Below are 9,156 nucleotides of genomic sequence, written 5' to 3' on the forward strand. Positions count from 1 at the left end.
CTAGCAAAAAGACAGCACTAGAAGAGCTCTTTGGTGCAACTTTTTCTGAACCACCAGTCACCCAGTCCAAAAGTAGGATAGAAGTAGAGATTGACATGTACAAAAAGGACACTTCTATTCCCCTCATTAGCTGTCCACTGAAATGGTGGAAAGAAAATGCTCAAATGTACCCACTTCTTTCACCTCTTACCTCACAGTTCCAGCAAGGCTTACCTCACAGTTCCAGCAACTTCTGTTCCTAGTGAACGTGTTTTTTCTACAGCAGGGGATATTGTAAATGCACAAAGATCCCAGCTACTGCCAGAAAATGTAGATATGCTGATTTTCTTGCAAAAAAAACCTGTAAGTAATCTAAACAAACCCCAAAGTGTTTGTGTTGAAATTACTTGAACAAGACACTACTTGGTGGTGGTTTATTTATTTTTAAAAATGTTGCACTTTTACTGCTTAAAGAAGTTTTCTCTTGGGCTATCCTAATTCTAATTTCATGATACAATTCAGTTTTATTGGTCAGTGACACCTAGTCAATTGTTAATTTTACATAAAGAAGGTTAAACTAAATCTTGATTTATATTGAAGTATTGTAAATTCTTTAAGTTGTATGTATAACAAGACAGTTATTGAACACTGTTAATGTTAAATAAATCTGTTAATGTTAAATAAATCTGTTATTTGATTTTCAGTTTAATTTTTTAATTTTGTTCAAAATATCGTGATACATATCGTATCGTGAACCCAGTATCGTGATACGTATCAAATCGTGAGCTGAGTGTATTGTTACTAGAGCTTAGATCGGGCCCAACAAATCAAGCCCGACCCTACCCGAGCCCGAGCACGTTGTGTCCGAGCCCGGCCCGGCCCGACACATTCACTGTAATTATGAGCCCGAGCCCGATTTAAACCTGACCATATGTGGGCCGTTATAACCAGGGGCGGCGCCAGAATATTTTTTAACGCAGGTGCTGCTGTGCTAGATCATTTAAGCTACAGGGGGAGCTGCGCAGTTATATATATTATATAAATACTATTAATAAATGAGCAAAAATTGCCCACTCAATATTAAATATTCAGTTATTTTAATTATCACAATTAAAGTTTTAATTTTATTAAATTGAACAAACATAACATTCAGCATTCAATCAAATATTCTTAAAGATTAATAATGTTACTACAACATATTGTTATTTCAACATAATATGTGTGTGAGCAACAAGCAAGATTTGTAAATTCGGTGACAGCGTGTGTTACGAGTTTCAAATGGTGTACTGTAGGCTAAGTGACCGCGACGCGCCGGCGATTGCATGTCATGATTATATTGTCTGCTATAGGCCTATTGCTTTTTATGTATTAAATCCAGGCAATTGGAATGTATTAAAATTAAGATACAATTTATACAAAACGAAATTCACTTTAAAGAAAAGCTTTCTTCAAAATGAAACTTAACAAACTTGAAACTAAATGTGCTTATTTAATAGCTAAAACACGTAGGTTACTACAGACACTCTTTTTGTACAAATTGCAGCACATTCATTTAATTCTGAATTTTGCACATGTAAAGGAAAGGCATTTGTTTGTGCATAGTAAACATATCTGTAACATTTATCAAGTTCATGTGCGTGCATTTATTAATTATCGTATGAATAATGCGACAAGGAAGAAGCATGTAAACATTGTTTATTCAGAAATAATTGAATGGATCGGAAAAGTAACAAAAGAGGACATTGAGGCCTGAGGCTGACTACTATCATAATTTCTGCCATGGCAAGACTGCTTCATGTGTCTGTTCATCGTCGAAGTCCCCGTTTTTTTTTGCTGTCATAGGCGAGCAGCGTGCCGCATTTAATGCACGAGACAAAGCCAACACATATTGTCACTCCGCACGACTAGTTTAAAATGTTTCCATACCTCCGATTTTCCTCCAAACTTGCTCAAAGTTATTTCTTCTGTTTAAATTTTTTTCTTTGCTTCTTCAAGCTCCATGTTGCACTTAAGCAGCAGAATAGTAGCCTACAGCACGCACAGCAGGTGTGATGCGTCACGCGTGCGAGACTGCGAGTGAGAGTGGACGAGACGCTGCGCATGACACGTAACGTGCTTTAGCCTATCAAGGGCCCGACCCGACCCGGCCCGAATACAGTGGCGGGAAATATCGGCCCGACCCGGCCCGCGGGTCGGGTCGGGTCGAGTCCGGGCTCGGGCTCGGGCAGAGAATCTAAGCTCTAATTGTTACACCCCTAATGTTTACCTCTAGAGACTTTTTTTCCTTTGTCAAGTGACTATAAACAAATAGTTCCCTATCAGTCACGTTCAACATTACGTCGAACTGAACTGATGTTTTGGAATCTCTCCTGAGAGCCCAATCACCTTCGAGTGGAAACAAAACAAGCCATTCTACATTGGAAAGTGTGATTTGCATCGCATGCCACTCCCCGCATCCAGGTGTCACAGGCGTGTGCTGGCAGGAAGACGAAGACAGACTCTATAGGCTCCACTGTTCCTGTGTTGTGCGTTTGAAATGTGGCGCATTTATGATGATGTCATGGCAGTAGAGGCCGCGCAACTATAACGATCAGTCTATATTCCCTCCCACTGTGAAGTGGTACTAACTGCAGTGGAAAAGCAAACAGAGCTAAAGCGAACTGAGCCGTGCCGCGCCGAGCCGAGTCGTACCACGCAGTGGAAAAGCGAAGCGAGCCGAACCATGCCGCGCAGTGCCGAGCCGAACTGTACCGAGCCGTACCATGCAGTGGAAAAGCGCCACAGTTGTCCGGTGTTGCCTTTTAGACATTTGTTTTAAAGGGATACTTTACTGATTAGCATTAAGCTTTGTATCAGTAGAGACCCGGTAGTATTTTCGAATGACCATGCTTCCCTCCCTCAGGTCCCCTTGAGACGAGATATTTCTGTATTTTGTGTCTGAATAAAAAAACTCAGATGACGCAAAAATTGTCATTTTGCTTCATCGGAGGCTATTTTGGCCAGAGGCTAAAGACTACAGCCAATAGTGGGAGCTAGTTCCGCATGTTTTCAACCCGCCCGTAGGGGGTGGGATCTCACGATAAAACAGCGTCTTTTCAGTTTTGAGTCAACTAGTAGCGTAGTTGTATAATTTCTTCCGATACTGCCCTCTGTAACCGGTAGGCGTTAGCTTTGGAGTGGCCTCATAGGGCAGCAAAGCAAGTGCATTCTGGAAGTTGTTGTCTTTCATCCACATGAGCCAAAAATACATTTTCTGGCTTTTCTCAGTCTAGAAGGCACCAACTTCTAAAATAATTTCAGATTTCTACTACATAAATGACCCAATTTAAATACACATTCATCTTTCCAGCTGTGAAATATCCCTTTAATAGAGGTTTCAAACTATATAAACATGAAAAAATACTGGCAAACTTTGCAAAGAGTCCGATATTTGAGAACAGGGGCCAAAACATTTTTGGGGGAGGAGGGGGAGGGGGAGGGGGAGGGGGAGGAGGAGGAGGGGGAGGGGGAGGAGGAGGAGGAGGAGGAGGTGGACGATGAGGTAGGCGAGGAGGACGTGGTGAAAGACGAGGTGGTGGAGGAGGAGGAGGAGCACGGAGGGAATGTCACTATTGGCTCGTTTCCACTGAGCAGTACAGTACGGTACAATACGGTACGCATTTATTTCCGTTTCCACTGTCAAAAGTTGTGAATGGTGCCAAAATGCCGAACCGTACCGTACCACTTTTTGGGTACCCTTCCGTTGGGGTACCTAGAACAGTGGTACGGTACTAAAGGGTGGAGCTAAACTCTTCAGGACGTTGATTGGTTGACAGAGAATCGTCACTCGCGCGTGCTACAAGGGGAATGACAACATAAGAAGTGCCATTTTTTAATATACAGTTTAAATATAATAATACTGTTACTGTGTCATGAAATGTAATTTTAAGAGTTTTTCAGGCGAGAATGTAGTTGTTTAAAGCTGAAATATGTGGTTTATTTATATATAAAGATTTATGAAAATTTGATCCAGGTTGTGAGATCCAGGCAATCACCGGGCGCTCGGCGCTCATATACCCCGCCTGGAACAGCCTTTCCTCGGCTGGTCCTTCTGACGTTTGCCGCTGACGTCTCTGTAGTGGTTAAACGAGATATAATTTGTCTTGTGTAAACCTAACGGGCGATCTTTGGTCTTGTGAATCTATAATTTGTTCCCTGGCCAAACTGAGGGCTAAGTGAAATTTCGTAACTTTATATTTTTAGGTTATTTAACTTTACCGTTGTAACGTTAGACTAAAGCGCTGACTTTGTATGTTTGACTGAATTGTTTGCTTTATTTCTTATTGTATAGCTTCTTGTACTTTTTACTTATACTTTTATAATGGCTATTATTGATAAAACTGAAAATTAACAAAAAGAGACAGGGTTTAGTTTTGTAATTTTTTTATTTTATTACAGTGAAGATAATCAGAGTACAAATGCACATATTGCCTGAACCTTATTAATAAGTTTAATATTTTTAAAATTTAAACAAAAAGAGGCAGGGTTGTGTTAATTATTATTATTATTATTTTTTTTGTTATAAATAGGCTAACATTACATGCAGTGAATATAATCCATACGCGTTGCCTGAACCACATTTGTGAGGCTATAATGTTTAAGATTTCTTTAAATGAAAACGTAAAGAGGCAGTGTGGTGTTTTATAACATATTTCGTTTTGTGGTTGCCTAAAATGTACATACAGAGATAACCGAAGTAGCAGAGCGAGCTGAGTGATGCTTTGAAGAACGCGCTGTTCCATTTGCAGAATTACCGGACTCGCGTCCTCGGGAGTCATTCTCTTGAGCTGGACTTGGCAAGTCCGAACTTTGCGTACTTGCTATTGAGAAACGCCTAATGTCTGCGCTTGGCTTCTTGTGACAAACATGGCGAGAAGCAAGAACAAGATCTGCTGTATGTCATCCATTGATGTTTATGTCGCTTTCTTCTTCGTGCCAAAATGATGTCGATCGCTTCTTTCCGGCATAGGCTACACCACGCCTATCAAGTAAGGCTACTGTTGGCAGTGGAAACGCTAGCCGATTCATGGTTTACCGACCCGAACCGTACCGTACCGCTCAGTGGAAATGAGCCATATGTGCGCAGCCATCACCCAACGAGGGGTACTCCACCGCCATGCCATTCTAGGACCCTATAACATGCTCCTCCTTGCTTTCCTTGACGGTCTAAGAAAGCATATGCTCCAGCTGGACCACAGGGAACCAGCACAAACAGAGCACTCTCACTACGTTGTATTTTGGGATAATGTCAGCTTCCATCGCGCTGCTCTGGTTCGTGACTGGTTTTCCAATAACCAGAGATTTTCAAACATCTTTCTGCCTGCATACTCTCCCTTTCTAAACCCTATAGAGGAGTTTTTTTTCGGCATGGCGGTGGAAAGTGTATGACCGAGAACCTTATGTGCGTGTTCACCTCCTCCAGGCCATGGAAGAAGCCTGCCTAGACGTATCAGTAGATGCGTGCCAGGGGTGGATCAGGCATGCCTGGCTAGGGCCAATTTAGCCTGTGATGTGGATGAGATTCTCTGGCCTGACCCAGACTAGAGATGGGATGCTGAGGCCGAACAATTCATTTTTTTTTTTTTTTTTTTTTTTTTGGTGTGTGTTGTACCGTGTAGTAAATTAATGAATAAAAATGTCTTTTGTGTTCATCATGTGAAAAGGTTTGTGAGGGGGGGGGAAACCACAAGCAACATAACTTACCAGTTTTGGAAGTGTTGTTTTGAATTTATTGCACCAGTGTCTAAGACTATGTTGTAGTGTGGTTTGTGAGGGCTTGTGTGTGATGTCTAAAGGGCAAAGTTTGGTTTTTCAGCAAGAGTGAATGGTTTTGAGTGTAGAGCTTCATTTTGACCTGAAAATAGGATGTTTGGGGAATTTGGTGAGACGTTATGGATTTGTGTTTACTGTTTTGAGAATACGAGGCATAGTTTCAAGAAATATGTTTCGAGAAAAAAAAATCAAGAAATGCAATCGAGAAAACCTGTAATATGAGGAAAGTTCTCCAAATGAAAGAACTGACTGCAGATCAACGTGCTACTGCATTTCTCTCCGATTTGGTAGGAAATTAAATTAAATTAAATTAAATGTGGAGTATTTTAACTGTGACAAGATGATTGACAGGTCAGTTTACGTGACAGGATGCATGTAATTAAGCGACAGACACCATTTTATGGCGTGACAGTAGGCCTATGTCCCAAAGCTTGTGTACTCTTTTTCTACACACTTAAAAGTATCTACTTTTTCTTCACAAAAAAAAAGTATACTTTTAGGGTGTTGTATCAGTTGGCGAATTGAGACGCAGCATAAGAAATATTGTAGAATGAGGTATAGCCCTATCATGTTGCCATATTCAAATAAAGGTTTTAAAATAAAAATGTTGCCATATTCAAATAAAGGTTTTAAAGTGTCACTAATTATGTTCAGCTAATTGTCAGCATTTCGAGAGATTACGGAATTCAAGCGACAAATTATATTTTATAAATAAAGTTCGGGAGGATCAAACCGTCTAACTAATCAGCTCGAGAGGAGGCATTTATACACAGCCGAGAGCCGACTCACAGAGATTCCGGAAAATACACGGATAAAGTGACCCGGGATTTGACCCGGGTTCGTTTGATTTTGTTTGTTCGTTTGAGTCACACTGCCAGTGATTTTCCGGAATCAGAGCACACACAACCCGTAAAAATCCCGTAAAGACACGTGACATTGATGTCTTGTAATGTCTCAGCGTCTTAAGTTTGCTTGTGAGCTGCGATTTCTCTCTCGAGAAACCACGCTTGTGCATTTTTTTCTCTGATTCGATCATAAACTTGCCCATTACGTAGGCTACCGTTTGTTCACTAGCTGGCGAACCATCCCGGTGTTGTGCCGAATTTCGACCCCCTGCCAAATTATTACCCCCCTCGCTGAAGTCAGTACCTGATTGCCTAATCCTAACACCACCCCTAATCCTAATCCCTCCCACACAATTAATCCTAAACCTACCATTGCTAGGGGGGTAATAATTTGGCGGGGGTCGAAATTCAGCACAACACCGGCTTCAGCGTCATCACGACACGGCATTATTACGGCTTTTGTTCACACAGCGCGCGTTCCGGGACTGAACACGGCAATGTTACTAGGTCAATAGCCTACCGGGTCGTGTTTGCGTTCACACAGAAGGCGTTCTGGCAATTTCCCGGCAATTTGCCGGTATCATCGCGCTGTGTGAAAGGGGCTCTAGTTACCTCGACAGTTTTCTGCATCCCTCCGCCAACCGACTCTTCGCTCTTGGCTGGGGAAATGAGGGAGCACTCTGGGGTTTGGGCTAAATTCCGAGCTCGAAGCCCTCAACCCGCTTGGACAGCACGCCAAATACACTTAGCCTATTATATATTTTTTTTTTGCCCTATTCAATCATTTGTAGCCTAAATGTGAACTCGTGAAAGCAACTGCCACAAGTACAAGTAATAAATTATTTATTTATTTATTTATTAAAGATTTATTTTTGGCATTTTATCGTATATGAAAATCTAAAAATCTAAATATGTATTGCAAAATAAGATTGGTTCAGCACCCAGACTCTATCACTATTGTCTCAATGGTGTACATTGTCTTTGGCGGATTGCCAGCAACAGCCATTAGGATTATTTGTGATTTGGTCTTAGTGACTTAGGAGTCCTCTTGACTACTCCTAATGTCTCACAGATTTAGGAGCTAGTTTTTGCAAAACAGCCTACTCTTAGAGCAAAAATTTAGGAGTCCAAAATCAGGACTGACACCTATTATTTTTGAGAGGTTCTCCTAAATCGGCAAGTTAGGAGCTACTTTTAGCCTTAAGATATTTTGTGAATACAGCCCCAGATGTATGAGGCTACAACATAACATGCAAACAAAATGTTTATTTTATTTATTTATTTTTATACATTTTTATAGTTTATAAATTTAACAAAACAAGAGAGATCATAAAAATTGCATGTTGTTTTTATTTACTGCCCTGATGAAGCTATTACACATAACACACGTTAACATATAGACAAAATTATGGCTGAATTTAATGCATCATGTTTAAAGCATATGTAAACATTTGTACAGGCATTGTTTTTTCTGCTTTATATTATATTGTCTTGTGGGCAATAAACATAAGTTATTTGAAATCTTCATCAGGGCAGTACAAAAAAATTGTCCCTTTTTTAAATCCTCTTGTTAAAATTATTAACATTTTGCAGATTCTGCTGGGTGTATATAAATTGTAAATTGAGCATGCACGATAATGTTACAGATTAATTGTTTTTCCTAAGTACATTTTATGTTGGGCCTATTTGTAAGATTATGCAGCAGATTATTATATATTTTTTATCAGTTTGTTTTGTAGTAAATAGTATGTGTATGTTTACAGGTGCAGAAAAGTTGATGTTAAAAGTGTGTTATGTCATCATTGCTCATAATCACACTATAATACAAGATTATTATCAAACAAATAAATTAACTTGAAATCATTTTAGCTTATGTGTAAAGACTGCAGAGTGATAAGTGACCTAGTAAAATTACTTCCAATAATCCTGAAATTAGGTTAATATAAAACAAGTGGCCCCTGTCTGGCCCCCCAAGTTTCCATGATATAGATCTGCCACTAGTAACAAAGTAACTCATTTGTTTGTTAACATTCTTGGGAGAATCAAAAAAGGTATCTTTTAAAAATGCACATACCTTTATAAAAGATAATAATGCAGCTCCAGCTATTTTCTGTATTACCGTGAGAACACTTATGAGCATAAACCACCTTAACAACCTCTTCAAGTAATAAATAACTGTGTTGTGCAGGAGTGTGCAGACAATTTTCCTGTTTCCTGAGTGAACTTCCTGAACATTCCTCTACTTTTCAGCCTTTAACATAACAAGAAGGAGGTCAGTTTAAGAATAAAAGGCTGACATAAAGGTTAAAACAACACTTTAAATCCATTTGTGATCTATATTCCATCTGACTAACAGTAATTATAAGTACAATGGCAACTCTCCTGAATTACCAGAACTGCTACTTATTTCATTGTTCATGACTTTTAACAAGGAGCTGGTCCAGGTGACCTTTATCTTACTTATTGTCCAAGCTGATTTTGCAATAGTGCAAACTTCTCTGTTTAGCTCAGTTTAGGAAAA

The 9,156-nt window shown here is 39.8% G+C and overlaps 1 long non-coding RNA gene across 1 annotated transcript in view; it reads right to left on the reverse strand.

Moving 5' to 3' along the window:
• The window catches only part of LOC308699976, a 116,299-nt gene extending 107,480 nt beyond the window's left edge, over positions 1-8,819 (reverse strand). Inside the window, exon 1 of the long non-coding RNA XR_014031253.1 lies at positions 8,710-8,819. This is a non-coding gene — a long non-coding RNA (uncharacterized lncRNA). The remainder of the gene's footprint in view (positions 1-8,709) is intronic.
• Between the last annotated feature and the right edge of the window lie 337 nt (positions 8,820-9,156).

The sequence above is a fragment of the Scardinius erythrophthalmus genome (genome assembly GCF_964197995.2).
Source record: "Scardinius erythrophthalmus genome assembly, chromosome: 12".
Lineage (NCBI taxonomy): Eukaryota > Metazoa > Chordata > Actinopteri > Cypriniformes > Leuciscidae > Scardinius > Scardinius erythrophthalmus.